Genomic DNA, 17,958 nt, shown 5'->3' with positions numbered 1-17,958 from the left:
GGAACCTAACTAATTTTAGAGAGAGGTTTTATTGATTACACAGAGACAGGGCACATTTTAATCATTTTTACAGCACGGTATTGCCTGAGGTACCAAAATCCATTAAACAAGGATTATAAACTTTGTTTTAAACTGGATCCTAAATTGTTTCTTGATGTATAGTCAACAACAGCTCTGTAAGATCAATCACAGTTACTAAGGCATATTAAAATCAACTTATTTAATTTTAATTGCTCATATGCCTGACCCTCAGAGGTGCAGCTGTTCATGAAGCTCAATTACTTTTTTCCCAGATAGGAGTTTCATTTTAGTTTACATTGTAATCATTTCTTTCCTAAGGCAACCACATACTCTACTTTTTACACTTCTACTTTTAATTTGCTTTTCCCATCCTTAAAAATGTATAGGAAATGATGCATTGCTATGACATTTTGGGTCATTCTGTACATCGTTTCATCCTTTTAGGAAATGGGATGTTTCAATAAAATTATTTGAGCTGAGTGTTAAAATATATTGTGTAACTGTACACAGACACATTTTCAAAAGTTTCATGGGGATACATGCCTACAGAATCTTAATAGTTTAACTGGAATAGCTTCTACTTGGTAGCAAAAATATTTAGCTTGTTTAATGGAATGTAAATTGTCATGTTTTAAATGGGTACTTTATGTGTTTGATGTATTGCATAGAGAATGAACACATGTACATCTTAAATATTTAGTAAAATATAAAGATTATAAATCAACATCCTTATGCTATGCCATCTGAGAAAAAGGAAAAAAAAATGAACATGTAAGCATGACTTACTTGGGAATAAAGTGACTTTAACAATCAGAAGACCTGACTTCAAAGATCTAGCGTCTCAGTAAATAATTACATAACCAACAAATTAATTTCTTTCAGTCCCATTTCTACATCTGTAAAATAGAAATAAAATAAAGATATGGAGATTTGAATCTCACTATAAAATACATCTGACAATGTTTTAGAAGTTTAAATGTTCAGGGTGGCTCAGTCGGTTGAATGTCCGACTTTGGGTCAGGTCATAATCTCACAACTCATGGGTTCGAGCCCCATGTCGGACTCTGTGCTGACAGCTCAGAGCCTGGAGCCTGCTTCGGATTCTGTGTGTCCCTCTCTCTCTGCTCCTCCCCTGATCATGATCTGTCTCTTTCTATCTCTCAAAAATAAATAAATGTTAAAAAAATCTTTTTAAGTTTAAATGTTCGGTATTATTGTATATGTGGACACATATACATAGACTGATACATATATATGATCTATTCAATTTACCAAAGGTTCAAGAAATAAACAGGTAATTGTAATCAGGAAAGAGGTGACAGAAAAGAGTCCAGTGCAAAGGAGAATTAATCTAATTTTGAAATTATACACTTTATGTTAAATTAGTTCATGCATTTTTAAAGCTGTAAGTTCAAAATAACTACACCACCACTTAAAATTCCAGGCTTGTTAGGTTGATAGTAAGCTAAGCACTAAGATTGCATTAATATAAAATGTACCCATTGCATGTATATACAGTCAATCTTTTAGTATTTTAATTATTCTTTAACTCTCTAGCTTCAACTCAATAAAAATATTTAAAAATTAACTTCAATGTTTTGAACTTCAAATGAAGTTTAATACCACTGTTGGCAGCATATCCTTAAATATAAATTGAATGAGAAGATTAGCATTATCTTATTTAGTAATATGTATATCACTTCACTTCTTAAATGTCAAAATGTGCTTACTAATGCATCAATTGTAATTGTGAGTCACTGATTATTCTAATCAAACTATTTAGGTATAGGAATGAAATGTCAGTGTTAGATTCCAGTTTTCCCTTTGTTTAGTCTTTAAATACATTGTAAGTTAACATAAATAAAACACTTTGTCAATTTCCTAAGGGAAAGAATTAAGTAGAGCAGGACATGGTTGACCAGTTTGTATTGGCTGACTGATGACTCTACACTCAAGAATGTATCATGTATATTGCATTGTGCTGCTTGGTGTGGTTGCTGAAGGCAAAATCCAACTGACAACAGAATAGCATTCCCTACATTGACTAGTCTGTTCTCTAACTTCCTGGATACTTTCCCCTCCATCCCCTGCTCTCCCTCTTAAATTTGTCATCCTTAAAAAAATTTGCCCTTCTCCCAGATTTCTTTTCCCCTCTATCTCCTAAGAATAACCTACAATTTCAATTATCACCAGTTTGAAGATGATCCTTAAAATTTATTGGTGACCTAGCCTTCCTATCTAAGCTTTAAAATCATTTGTCAAATTACTTTTTCAATGGTTACAAAGACATCCAAAAAGGCAGAGACTACATTCTGACTTACGATAGTATCTCTAACACTTAGCATAGAACCTGGCACATAGTAGGTAGGCATGAAATAAATGGAAAATGAAGGAATGAATGAATGTACATTTTATAATTATTAATCTGTTGTCTACATTAGATGAAGAGGACACCATTAGATTTAGTTTGAAGCCTCTCGCAATCATTCCAAAAGAAATGATGAGGCTGTGCAATAGAGTGATGAGTGTAGGACTAGAACAGAAGTCACCTAAAGAGCCATTACTTAGAAGAAAGGCCTTGCATGCCTATCTTGCAGTTTAGTACCTTAATCTGGACAGCCCTTCTCCTCTCATAATTATTCCAATTCTAGAAAAAGGCTTAAAACTCACTTATTCCATTAGATTTAAGCTGCTTACCAGATCCCACATTATTTTCTTCTCTCAACTCTTACTAATAAATGAATAATTACACTCAACCCTCCCCGACCCCCGCCCCCCCCCACACATAGTGGAACAGCATTAGCCTTAGAGAAGAGTAGGCACACGTAAAATTTAGCACTGTCAATCACTACTTCTGTGGCTACAGGCAATCTTTTTAAAGCTTCTGAGACTCACTATCTTCTTATCCTACAAGACTATTATCAAGATTAAAATTAATAAAATAGTACATAAAATTTATTTTGCACAAAAGACACAGTATTTCCATTTCTATTGTATTTAACATGAAGTTCATACACACTGGCACTTAGTTTTTTTCTCTGAATACTTCAGGTTTGTCACCTAACCAGAATGAGACATTTGATGAAGCTCATATAGTTCTTTGGAGCCTCCGTGACACACACTTTAAACTTGATACATTCTTGATCATTATTTGAAAGTTTTGCAACTAACCCCACTTTATGAATATTTTTATTCTATAGTATTTGATTCGAAAATGTTCAGAGTCATGCCCTTCAGGCATGTAGGTGTTTAAAGCTTTAGGGTAATAGAAATAATAATGCATTAATCAGGGTCTACCAAAATCTTGCTTTTCCTGGGTGTATTTATTATGCTAGAAGAAAATATTCAAATTCCACACAATGAAGACTAGTTTTTGAGGTTCTAATAAACCTCAGTTATAAAACCTGAGGTTATTTTCAGGTTCTTTTTCAGCTATAGGTAAATAAAATGTTGACAATATCCATGTACTTAGATTCTTGCATATACTTCTATAAATGTAATGCTATAGCTACATAATTTAACCCAAAGCTTTTAATCATCAAATCAAATGCACAAGTTGATGATAAAAGTGATTGAATTTTGTTAAAAGGCAGAGATGGTAATATAGCCTAAACATATCTTTTCAAAGTTTCTATGAATTGAGTATTTCAATAAACTATTCACATGTAATTCTAAGAATTTTAACTATTTCATATAACACTTTAAAGGACAGGAGCCATTATAAAGCCCATTTGTGTTTTGCTATAAATGGTCTTTAGAAACCTGAAGGTTTCTGGGTTTTCCTGGCAGCTCGATGCTAATATTCATCCTCCTATTATTCTATAACTCACCCAGGCATATAGGATTAGACTTCTAGTAAGTTGGAACCATATGCTTCACTGCACTTTGTCAGATTACTCTTTGCCAACATCAACAAGGAAATTTATGCAGACAGTCTCAATAAATTCACCAAGTTAACAAACAGACAAGTAAGGATAAAATTTGATAAATTACAGTCACCTTTTCTTATAAATACCAGACTTTATTATGTTTTACTCTACGCTATTTAGGTATGTTGAAGTTAAAAAATTTAAAAACACATTGTGCAAAGGAAACATTCTGTGGAGTTTGCTATTTAGACATTTGTAGAGAAATCATCCAAGTGAAAAATTGGACCATCTTGTTACTGTCACATGATTTCCTATTAGCTACTAACCTGCATTGCCTTAAATTGAACATGTGGGACTGCTATATATTTTGTGTCACATTTTTCTCAGAGGGTCAGCTTTTTCTAAATGTTCACTGGAATTTGTTGAAAGTGAGTTCCTAAGAGAACTGTGAGTTTGAGAACTTTGGCCAAAATGAAAAATACAGCAAGCAGAAGGACATTTGCTCCTTGATGATCCAGTTCTGGGCACATGCACCACAGTTCCAGGATCCAAAGCTCAGTCATTACCTAGCAGCCAATGATGAGGCCCAAAGTCAAAATACTAGCAGAATATATAGGGAAGATATCACATGATTCTGTATGGAATTAATTAGTAATATTTTTAAGTGTATGACTGTCATGGTAAAAAAAAAAAAGAAAATTGAAGTTGCTATATAAATAGTGTTGGTGCATTTAAAAGTGGAAACATTGGAATTATCAATTAGCAAGAAGACATAGAGCTTGAGTTTTAGCTATATAGTTAATGTTGCATTTTTAGTATGGTCATTAGCCACTCATGCTGGTATAGGGAGGTAAAAATTTCCAAGAAAAATTAGGTTTTAAGTGTTACTAAACAGCATTTTCAGATTGTTTTATTAATCACCAAACATCGTATTAAGCACCTGTGACTAGCAAGGAGCTGTGTTCTGTGCCCAATAGCAAGTCACATAGACACTGACCGTGACCATGGATACAAAGTATACCAGGAAAATAAGTATGAAAACATGTATTGGTATTGTATTACAAAAGAAAAAAAATGATTAGTGTTTTAAAAGGAAATAACAAGGAAGTATGACAAACTTGTTATCCTTTGCCAATTAAATCAGCTATAATACAATTTATTCTTATGTATGGTTTTACATGTAATCTAGGAAGAAATGCATATATACTATTGGTGGGAAGAATGGCACACTGAATTGGTCAAAACATCCAAATCAAGCCTGGTAATTAATATGCAATAAGTTGTTGAAGGCAATAAGATTTAGGGTAGTTAGAAAGGAAATGAGTCAGAAAAAGAAAATCCACATATTCGGTTTATAAATGTCTATTATGAAGTATGAAGGACATATTAAGTGAAAATGTCCACAGGAAATTAGAGGGAAGTGGTTCATGGTAAAAGAGAGGTTGAAAATAGGGCTGTATATTTAAAAATCATCCATGAGATAATGGATGATAAAGTCATTGATGATTTATAAGAAAAGAATAGAAAGAAAAGGGAAAACTGAGAATAATTCTTGTATAAATACTAAAAAAAGGAAAAGGAGCCATACTTCAACATAGTATGTGTTGAACACATACCTAATGTGCTTTGACTGAATATATTATAATTTTGAGCTACTACTACCCTAATTCAGTTAATAATCAAATTTAAAAGTGGTTAAATACAGGTTTAAAAATATGTCTACTTCATAATAATACCATTATAATTGCTAAAAATAAATTCTAGCACATCACTGCTTAGTAAGCATTGTTGAACCAAATTTACAGCAAAATATGCACAACATATAATACATATTTAGACAAAAACATGATAACATTGGAAAATTTTAAAGACTTGATACATCTGGCTCTGCAACCTATTGATTTTTCTGCATCAAACTACCAATTACTTCAAGAAAATGAATATCGGAAGTAAAGATAAACTGTATAAAAAGAACAAAAAGATAGAAGATCACTGCACTGATGATTATCAATAGCTCTACAAATAATCTAGCTTTGCAATAAATATGAACTATACAGACAGTAGAGTTAACTGGCTTGATTAAAAAATTAATCCGATGGCTACATCAGATGATGGAGATGCTATTGAAGAGTGTTGTTTTGTGGTGGAACCATAGCTGAGTCACTTCCATGTGCTCAGTCCAGATCCATCTAAAAATCACACAAAAAATTTGCAAAATTGGCAGAAACAAGTTAACTATTATTCCATAACAAGAGAACTTTTTAATATTCCTCTTCTTGATCATTACTATAACCTTAAATATTATGGCATAATGATATTAGTATTTAAGGTACTCCCCCCCTTTTTTGATGTTCAAGTTTTCTAAAGCCTATTTTAACAAACCATTAGTTTTAATATTATTTTTCTGGTTATAAGCCTTCTACCTTCACCTATAGGTTTTTTTTTAATCATGTCTTGGGGTGCCTGGGTGGCTCAGTCAGTTAAACCTCTGACTTCGGCTCAGGTCAGATCTCACATTCATGGGTTCGAGCCCCACATCAGGCTCTGTGCTGACAGCCAGCTCACTGCCTGGATCCTGCTTCTGGTTCTGTGTCTCCTTCACTCTCTGCCCCTCCCCCTCTCATGCTCTGTCTCTCTCTGTATCAAAAATAAATAAAACATTAAAAAAAATTTAAATCATGTCTTGCACTGATAAAACCTAAAAGTGTCCAGGGACATTGAATTTTTCTACTTAATTTAGAGTCTGACGTAATTGTTTCAAATCAAGATCTAGCCTGAAGCACATTTTCAATGAATGAGCCAAGTTATGGAGGGGGTTCAGGGTGGGCAGTTATCCTGGTTCTCAGTGGTCACTATTGTAACATTATATGAAGTGGCAAAAATGTGGCTTTAAGAAGCTTAAATGAAAAGTTTTAACATATTATTTTGATGGGTAAAGGAATAAGTGAAAGGTTTCAAAACTAATAATTCTCAGAATATAGTTTTTATGTTAGAATACAAAAAGACAAACATTTAATAATTATAATGGAAGAAAAATAACTTTTTAAAGAGGTCATTGTCATTACAGTTCACATTTCCTTGACAGCCCTTTGAAAAAATTTAAGTGGTACTTATTTGTGGAAGAATCACAGTCTCCTGAATTTCGATGCTCACAATCATTGCTTGTGGGCTTTATATATATTATGAGTCACTTTGATTACTCTCATTATATCCTATTAGCTTGGATTCTGCCAGCAAATCTCTATCTGTAAATGGGCTGCCCCAAAATAATGGCACCATTAATTACTAAGTGAGCTGAAAGACAACGAGGCCTACAGGCTCTTGTACTAATGCGCAGTCAGAGCCATCGGCCCAATCAGACACGGTCATGCTGGCCTGTGGACCAGTTGGACTCCTCAGAAATGTTCTCCACATCTGTCACTTTCCCACTTCTCACGGTAAAGCTTTACTTCTCACATGTCAAGCTTCATCGTTCTACAGTCTTGTTTTCTAAGAAATCTCTGTGCATATTTGTGAGCAAGAATCATATTGGTTTGACACAGTCCTTCACAGGGAGCTCAATTAGAAGCCAGGCTCAGAGAAACACATAAAAAATACATGAGTATAAGAAAGGTTCACTATTTGTGTGAGTTAAAAGGAATAATACAGTAGTAAAATCTAAAAATCTTTCAAAAGCCATGCATGGAGCTTCTTAACACCGTAATTTCTGATCTAAGTCAATATATCACCATTTCAGAACCATATACACCCATAATCTCCCATCTTATGCAAAAAAAAAAAACTCATCGCCATTTAATTTTAAATCAAAATGAAAAATTTGAAAACATTGTGTAAGGACTTCAATAATTATAAAGAATTGCACCCCAGCTTTGGAACAAGTAGAAAGAAAAGTCACTGCATTGAGTTCTTAAATAACAACTACTATAATTACTTCCCTCATACTCTGTGATGAGAATAAAAATATTTGATAATATAAACAGCAAAATAGTCTCATTTGTGTACATGATTTAAAACTTATATGCAATTTTGATTTCAAGCTAGGTGTTTTTGGAATCCCCTCCTTGGACTTGAATACTTATCTGTTCAGAAAGAAATATTAGAAACTTAATCAGTTACTGGCATGCCTGGCTGGCTCAGCTGGTAGAGCATGCAACTTTTGATCTCAGGGTTGTGGGTTCAAGTCCCACACTGGGGTAAAGTTTACTTTAAAAAAAAGAAAAGAAAAAACTTATTAGTTACTAATCTTTTTTGTCATTTTCTATTGTTATTTACCTTTCAGTGCTTATTATTTTTGCTTTGCAAATTAAAACTATAAAAGCACAGAGGACTTGTTCTATGAATAATAATAAATCACCCACATAAAAGGTAATCAAATACAGATGCATGTTTATTTATTTAACAAATATTTGTTGCACACCTAACTAAAGTCAAGTCCTGAACTAATCTAGAGACCCTAAGAGTAAGTGAGAAAATAAAGCTACAGCCGCAGATCTGTGTCAGCTTGATGAATATACGTAAGGGTCTACAAGTAGTTAGCCTATATTTTGTTTGTCTATTCCAACCTGTTCTTTTTGAAACAAAGATGTAATCTCTGAGAACGAGGCCTGAAACCTGGGAAACCTGAATTTAGGAAATCTGGACTCTTATCCCTGAAACTATTATAATTTAGGAGAGTCACTTAAACTCTGTGTCTTTGTTTCCTTATTTGCTTGTCATGTGTTTCTTCATAGTTCTAAGCCTTTGCATAAGTTCACCAGTACAGAGACACTGGTAGTGTGTCTTCTTTTCCTTAGTTTTCCCTGTGGCTTCGTCAAAGTAGTAAGAGTTCAATTCAAATTCTTTCAACCTAACTAAGCTTATAGGTAAAATAAGAATTTGCCCCAAACTACTAGGATTTCTTTAATATACAGGCACTGGTATAGGCAGTATTGATTTTAGCCCAAACTTTATGGAAATAAAATGAATAGTTACTAAGTCTGGGATTTGTTTTATATGCAGCGATTGCTATATGTCCTTAAATACAATTATCTCATTTAATACTTCCAGCTGTACTGCTTACTAAAGAGTAGTTACTTAGCAGTAAAGATTCACCCAAACAATCCAGAACAAACCTGTAGTATACCTATGTTCTTACTGTTAATGTAAAGACCTCGCCATCATACAAGTTCACTACCAGTTACATCCCTATCTTTGTCTTTGTCCTTTTTTCATTAACTTTTCTATTAGAATTACCAAACAAAACACATAAAAACAGAGAGATACGTCTATGTAACCATCACCAACCTCACTCCCTTGTTTCCACTGATTTATTTTAAGGTAAATCCCAGACACCATACCATTCCACTCTATGTACCCCAAAATATTATCACACATGAAGAAAATAAAAATAATTTCTTATCACATAATGCATAGCGTATCCAATAAGTTTCAAAGTTCCCCAATTGTCCCATGATTGTTTTAATAATTGGCTTGTTCAAATCAGGATTCAAACAAGACATACAATTTTTCTTTCAATATCCTTCTTATAATATCTAACATATCTCTTAATTTCTTAAACTTTTGACTCCACTACTTGTTTTGTTAATAACTAATTATTTTCCAATTTCCTTACTTCATACTTCCAAAAACCCATTTATCCTAATACAAGAATCAGTTTTACTCTGATAATTTGACTATTTTGCTACAGAGCTGGAATCAAATATATTTGGACTAGAAACATGTCCTGTAACTATTAAAGAAAATAACAAAGTACTATTCAATAATCATTATTAATTATCACTAAAAGAGTTATAGATACTATATTCACAGTGGTCAATAATATATTTTCCTAGAGTAATCCAAATAATCTGTCAATCTAGAACTATTCATTAAGAGTCATATTTTTGTTTCAATAAAAATATTTGTCACAAATGCTTTAAATGCTTAAGATTAAAACATTCTTTTAAATGATCTAGCCAGACCAGAGATAACTATAATTGTTATTTTGCTATACTCGATTTTCTTGCTTATATAAGAAATTGAAAGGTATGGATTGAAGATATTGAAAGGCTAATAAGAGTTATGGGGGCAATCTCTAGATTCAGGTAGAACTAATGCAAACCCCATTTCTGATAACTATTAGCTTTATGATCTACAAATCTCGATCTTTCTGAGCATGTTTCCTCACTCAAAATAAATGAAGATAGTCTATATTGTTGAGCAGCTTAAAGAAATGTGTGGCAATTAGCAATGCTAGTTCATTCCTTATACAGCATGGATTTGTCTCTGCTTAATTGTTTACTAATTGGACAACTTATTAATGTCTTCAGAGAATGAACTGTAAAGTGGAATTAATAATAATTTGAAAATTTGAGAGAGCCTGTGGCATCTTGAAAATATATTTTTTTTAAAAACAAGCTTTTCATTAAAGATATTTCTTGTTTGAAATCTCTGATCATACTCCTGTCACCAAATTTTAAATATTGGAATAGCCATGGCCTCAATTATATTATAGGCTCAACAATGGAAAAATAGTCAGAATGTATAGATATACATATGTACAGACATGCATGTTACCTAACAATACAAAATCTCCTCTTGTTGACTCTGTTCACTTTGTTTATACTTGATTATATTTTGACCAAACTAGTGGCCCATTTGATTTGCATAAATGTAAGTTAAAGACAATTATCTATAATTTCAGGACACCTCTGCGACCATGTGAGATGAATATATATTACTGTGATCTTAACTAGTGGACATAAGATATTCTCTTCAGCCTTGCAGCTGTCCAAATGCAAATAAAACATTTGAGATTTTATAAAACCTATACTCATTTGCATAGATTTAAATGTGTCATTTTTAGTCCCTCCAGGAAGAGATAAGAAAAAAAACTACAAAAAAACTGCTGCCTTTGATTTTTATTAAAATGTAAGCAGAGTCAAAGGGTTCTTTTTGGTTCAGAAATAATTCGTTTCATAATCCACAAGAATAGTCTTTCTGCCTGATATAACTGCCTTGATTATTAGAAAAATATTACATCACAAATTTGACAGAAATGGACATATATTTTTAGGATCTACATAACTGCTTCTGTATTAAATTGCTTTTATGTAATGTCCCAGTAGAGCAACAGAAAATATTACCATAAGTAATTGATTATTTAAAATAATTTTAGATGTGGTCCAGAAGAATAAAAATAGTTTACTTTTATAAGGAGAACCTTACAAGAAGACATTTTAAATACATTCAAATTTTTAATACAATTTCAGAAAGCAATTCAGAAACCTAGAAAAGGGAATTTATGGAACCCTAGGGAGGAGACCCAGATATGACACCTCTGGTTTCCACCTGGACAGTTCCATTAACACATTTGAAACACAAGAGCCTCCTGGGACTCAGTGCAGCATTTCGTCTCACTGACTTTATCCTTTCCATCTGACAGTCACCCTTTGAGATCCAGGCCTGGACTGTGTCCAACCTATAACATATTACTTATGTTAACTGTGATAGAATAGAGAATGTGCTTTAAATAAATTGAAATGTGTATTGTAGGTAAACAAATATAATGAATCCAAAAGATTTAGAAAAGACATTAAAATGGTAAAACTTAATGGCTCAAAATTAAAGCAAGCAGTGTCTCAAGCAAGTGTGTATATGTATATGACTGAGCTGGGCAAGTGACTTATGCAGAAGGGGAAAAATGTCAGGCGTGGTAGAGGAAGTGAACAGAAAAGACTGCTTCATGGAATTAGCGAGAGCAGTGAGAAGCCTGCAGAGATAGAAGGGAAAGCAGATGGAACACAGTGGCTACACTGACAACAGCAATACAGATTCTAAAAGTCAAACTCCTACTGCCCAGTTTTTGCTTTCTTGATTCAGTCCAAACTACCCAGACATTTTTTGCTGTCCTTGAGACACACACACACACACACACACACACACACACACACACACACATCACACATCTTTGGAAAAGTTTACAGTACTTCCCTCCCACCCACAATTTAAAAAACTGGGAATTTTCATTATAAAATATTCTACAATTATAAATCTAACATTTATTTTCAAATGTATTCACAATTTTTAGTAAATAATGGTATGTGAAATTTAAGGTTTGCTAAAATTCACTTGACTTAATATAAATTGCTATGTGTACTCAAAGATTTCATTCTGAGACTAACTCGCATGATGGCTTGTTTTAAGCCTTTTCCTTATGTGAATGAAAACTCAGAACTTCTTAAACCTGCTCTAAAGGGAATCTAGTTCTTCCCTCCTTGGCCCAGGTATACATAGCAAAATACTATTGCAAAATAGTTTTGATTTTTCCCATTGTGTTTTCCCTCAGATATTCTTCTTCTCTCAAACATCTCTGATACTCAAATAAATCTCACTTGAGTATAGAAAAATACAGCAATATATGTGCAGTGCAGCATTAATGTGTGCTTCAAGAGTTCACACTTGTACATAATATGAATTTCTACTTGTATTTACTGTTTCTGTTCGTCCCATCCATATATGACTCAAATTAAAGATCTATTCTGAAGGACAGGTGGAAAATCAGTAAGAAAGTAGACAATTCTATACTGTCATTGCAATTGGTAAAGCAATCAGTGAAATTAGTGTTTTAAAATCCTAGTATCAGGAAAGAGATTATTTATAGTAGACAGTATTAAGCCAAGAATACTTGTTGTAACCTCTAAAATAATCACTAAAAGAAGAGTAAGAAATGCATGACTAACAAGCTAATTTGGGTGTAGAGGGAAGGGGAGAAGGAAGACTAAATTATCAAAGGCTTGCATTTGATTAATTAAAAAAAACTAGCAAAAAAAAAGAATAATAGATGACATATGGGACAACTAGGAAAACAGTATTTAGAACTTTAACTAGAAATATATATACCATCAATTTTAATAATAAAAAATGGACTAGATATCTCAAAGGAAGGAACATGAGACATTATTAAAAAATAGGCTACTTATAAAGGCTATTTATAATTATATTAAATAGAAAGCTACAAAAGTTTGAAAGTAAAAATAAAAATCCAAACAAAAAGAAATTTTTTAAAATTATAGTCTATAATTATATAGTTATATATATATATATAGTTATAGTTATATATGTTAAGGGAATACATATTATTAGTGGATAAATGGTACTTCAAGATGTTTATAAGCCAGTAAGTCCAGTTAAAAGACAGAAAAATTCAAAATCTTTATTGATCTAATGGTTTTGTTTCAAAATATATTCAGCAAAGGTTAACAAACTAAAAGGAAAAATTGGCTAATCCCTAATTATAGTGAAATAAAACATTTTTCTCCATCAGTGATCAAATAAGCTGATAAAAAATCAGTAAAGGCATAAAAGATTGACAATGAACAAATCTGACCCAACTGATTTCTATAGATGAAAACACACCACAATGAATGATAACATTTTCCTTTCAAATAAACATTTATCAAAAGGAGCCATATGTTGAGTCATAAAGAAAGGCTTATCAAATTTCAAAAGATTTAATTTTTTTATGGTAGACTCTCTGACCATAGTGGAAATACAATATAAGAAAATCCCCAACTTCTAAAAAAAAAAGAAGAAATCAAAATGAAAAGTATAAAATGTTTTTAACTAATTGATAATGAAAAAGCTATATGCAAAAGCCTGAGGAATACAGCTAAATTTGTGCTTAGAAGAAAATTTGTAATCTTGAACATTAATATTTGACACACACACACACACAAAAATCAATTATCTATGTATCTGTCTCTAGGTATTAGAAAATAAATAGCAAATTAAACTAAAAGAAAAATAAAGGCAGAAAAAAACAAAAGGCAAATTTACAGTAGGTAAAAGCCAATAAAACCACAAATTTATTCCTTAACAAGACAAAAAATGTTGGCAAAACATGGCAAGACTGAGCAAGGAAAATAAAGGAAGAGAAGGCAGAACATATCAACATTGGAAATGAAAATGAGGACATAATTACAGAGGCTACAAACTTTAAAAATGTAAGAAGAATATCTATCTATCTATCTATCTATCTATCTATCTATATATATATATATAACTATATACCAATAAATTTTAAAATTTACATGATCTGGAAACATTTCTAGAAAACCAATTTATCAAAACTTTACAGAAGAAGAAATTTTAAAATTTAAATATTCTTATTACTGTTATATCTTTGTCATCTTTTTATAAAAAAAACTCCATCCCCAAATTAACTTACCCAGAAAATTTTCCAAATATTTAAGTAAAATGCTACACAAAGTCTCCAGAAAATAGAAAAAAGGAGTAATTTCCAAATCGTTTTATAGAGTTAGCATAACCTTGATACAAAACCTGATAAAGATATTGTAAGAAAGACCAATATCTTATCTTATTTTACAGACCAATGTTTTCATGAGTAGGATTGAGGAAGAAACTCTGAACAAAAACATTAGCAAATCAAAGCCAGCCATATAAAGGGAATTAAAATTTTATACTTACAGAAAGTTTATTATGCCTGAGCAATTGATAGCCACTAAAGATATATGAAGAATATTTTCTAAATTATGGTTGATACCAATCCAAAATATATTTAAAGAATAATATGATGATTTACATTCATAAAATAAATAATATAAACTCTCAAAATAAAATGTGAGCAAATACGGTTAAGATTCTGTCCCTTATGTATAGTATGTTTCCTGATGTAAGTTTCCTCACAGTTCTTACGATCTTAATAAATCAAATAGAATATATGTAATTAAAGGTTTCTCAAATATGTTTCTCAGAATTCTGGTACATTTTAAGAGGGAAACACACTAGAGTTTCCCAAGTTTGATCTTGAAACCACCATCTCCCTTTTTCTGTCATAAAGCAGTACTCTTAGAATAATTTTACTTTAAGTAAACTTTAAGTAAATTTGACAATTCAAAGAATCTTTAAGGTTGGTATGCTATCATACACATGAGGAAACCAAAGCTCAGAATGTAAGACTTGCCTAAAGTTCCTGGGTAGGCAAGTGGAACAAAATACACAATTCACTTACAACTTTTTATGAAGTCCATATATAAGTCGAAGATGCTATATTATTCATTTAGATTGTGCCAATTTTGTCACATCTTTACAAAAAAAATTAGTCATATGTCAGCAGCTTGGGAATTATATTTTAAAAGTTCATTCCTGGTTACAATATACATGTAAAACATGAAAGGTAAGAGATAACTAATATTTATCCCTATTCTTAATCCTACATTCTCTCTTAAACCATCATATCATTGGCAATGATACTTCTCTGATCCCAGTTTTCCTTAGCTATCTGAATCTTCCAGATCAATTTCCTTTTACCCTTTGACTTTATACATTTGTCTTGCCAATTTCCAACTCTAGGTCAGACCATCTGCTCATTTCCTTTATTCCTCTTCTCAGGCTGCTAAGAATATATTGCAGTGAAATCAATATCGTTATGCAACTTTCTCACTGTTTTTAGAAATGCATTTTACCCTAATCATTCATTGTCCCAATTCTTTAATTGACCACTAGGAGATTTCAAATCCTAGTTTATAAACCCAGAAGATGTCCTTCTTTCATTCTGTAAAGAAATAGAAGCCATCAGGAGCAAATATTTTCACACATCCTCTCCACCTCAAAATTTACTTTAAAAAATCACTTATTATCAACTCTATTTGCTCCTTTCTCCAAGAAAACATGTTTCCTCCCAATAATTAATTATCTATCAATTATTGTCTGCCCACTCAACTCTTGTTGGAAAAGTTGTCTGTATTTGCAGCCTCCTCTTTCTCACTTGCACTCATTCTTCTATTTATTATAAACTATTTTTTCTCTGATTATTCCACTAAAAATGTTCTTGAAAAAAATCTCCTATTGTCTCATAGTTGTCAAATCCAATGACTTCTTAAAAGTCCTCATCTTTCTTGATCCGACAGTACCAATGTTCTAAAACTGACCATCCTATCTTTAAAATTTCCTGACCTTTAATCTTCTATTTCACATTTTTATAGCTGTTTATGTTTCATCTTCTTTAACAGCGAGTTGCCCTTTATTGCTACTTAAATACTGGTATTCCCAAGGTTCTATTGCTATCCATATTTTCTTCCATCTATCTTATTATGCATAGTAATCTAACGATTCACATGAATTAAACTATTAATTATACAGTCTGAACTCAAGTCTATATTTTTAGTCCTGGCCAGTCATATCAGAGACATATTTCCAATTGAGTGCTTTATCAGACTTCTCTCACCATACCTCCAACTTAGTCCATTTAAAACTGAGTTCCTCATTTTCCTCCAAAAGCCTACTTTTCCACCTGCCTTCCCATATAACAATGAAACATCATTTACTCAGTTACCATAGTCAAAAAACTACCATTAATAATTCTTTCTAAGCTTCTAATATTAAATAAAGCTTTTGAGTGTTATTTTCCTTAATTACTTTCTTAAGGATTCCATCCTACTCCATTATCCAAATTTAAAACAAACAAACAAACAAACAAACAAACAAAAACCTCATTGGGGCGCCTAGGTGGCTCAGTCGATTGAGCAGCTGACTTCAGCTCGGGTCATGATCTTGGAGTTCGTGAGTTTGAGCCCCGCGCTGGGCTTTGTGCTAATGGCTCAGAGCCTGGAGCCTGCTTCAGAGTGTGTGTCTCCTTCTCTCTCTGCCTTTTACCTGCTCACACTCTGTCTCTCTGTCTCTCAAAAATAAATAAACATTAAAAAATTTTTTTAAAAAAGCTCATTATCATGACGGTTTTTAGAGTCTGATGATCTCCTTTGCCCACTTTCTCTCACAGCAAAAACACCCTTCACCTTGCTATCAGTGTCCTTTCAGTACATTTTTTATTATTTTCATCTCCCATTGAAAACAATTCTTACACACTTCTCCACTATCTACAGTATATAGATGAAAATCCTCACTATAGAATTCAAGACCGTTTGGTTTTTATTTTATTTTATTTTATTTTAAATAGGCTTCCACACACAATGCAGGGCTCTAACTCACTCAGATCTCAATATTGAGAGTCACATGCTCTATGACTGAACCAGCCAGGAGCCCCCATTCAAGACCATTTGTAATGTAGCCCCAAATACCTACCTAGATGTTCTTCCAACTGCTGCCCTCATTCATTCCTTGCTCTAGTCACACAAAGTAACTGTTAATTTAATGTATCAGTCATCACCATACCTCCAGAACTATTTGCAAGAAATACCTACAACGTGATTTTTAAAACTATTCTTTATTTTTAAATACTTACTTTTTCATACCTAGCTTTCTTCTAGTCTTAGCTAACATGCATGCATAGTAAAGACCCAATGAAAATGCACCAAACTCTTTCAAAGCAAAACCAGCTTGTCTCTTCTTTATTCAGCAGAATCATTTTACTTTTCATCTAAAATTACACAGCCTTTAGTGAAACTCTTTATGTTATACATAGTTGTGAAATAGTGAAAATAAAACCATATATCATCTGGGAAGTCAGAGGTTTCTTAATTCAACCCCATATCTTTTTTTTAACTATGAAGCGTTGGAGAGGTAATTTTTACTTGTCTAAAACAGTTTCTTCATCTGTCAAAAATATATCACAGGGATGTGGGAGAGATTAAAAAAGGCACAGTGCCAAGAATATTATTTGTTTGATTTAATTTCATTCACTTTAATAAAAACAAAAGCAACAACAATAAGACAAGAGTAACATCTATTAGGTACACACTTTCATGTGCTTTGCATTTATTTATTCATTAAATTTTCACAATACCACTAGCTGATTATTACAATAATTTTGCCATTTTATATATGAGGGATCAAATCCTTAAAACAGTTAATTAATATGACCAGAGTCACAGCTATCACATATAGGAGAGCCCAGATTTCAACCTAGGCAGTCTGGTTCCAGGTCTCCATCTGGCTAATGAAGGCAAACTTGGAACCTCCTTTGTTTAAACTTTCTCCCTTTCTTCTTTGCTATCAGCTCTAATTCTGGCCCCATCCCTGCCCAGATTCTCCCAGATGGCTTTTCCTACCGTTGACCTCTGACTTTGCCCAAAAGATCTGGCATTCATCTTTTGCATTTCCAGCAAACTCT

This window comes from Suricata suricatta, chromosome 1 (genome assembly GCF_006229205.1).
Source record: "Suricata suricatta isolate VVHF042 chromosome 1, meerkat_22Aug2017_6uvM2_HiC, whole genome shotgun sequence".
Lineage (NCBI taxonomy): Eukaryota > Metazoa > Chordata > Mammalia > Carnivora > Herpestidae > Suricata > Suricata suricatta.
The sequence above is the reverse complement of the archived record's forward strand: the minus strand, read 5'-3'. Positions refer to the sequence as shown.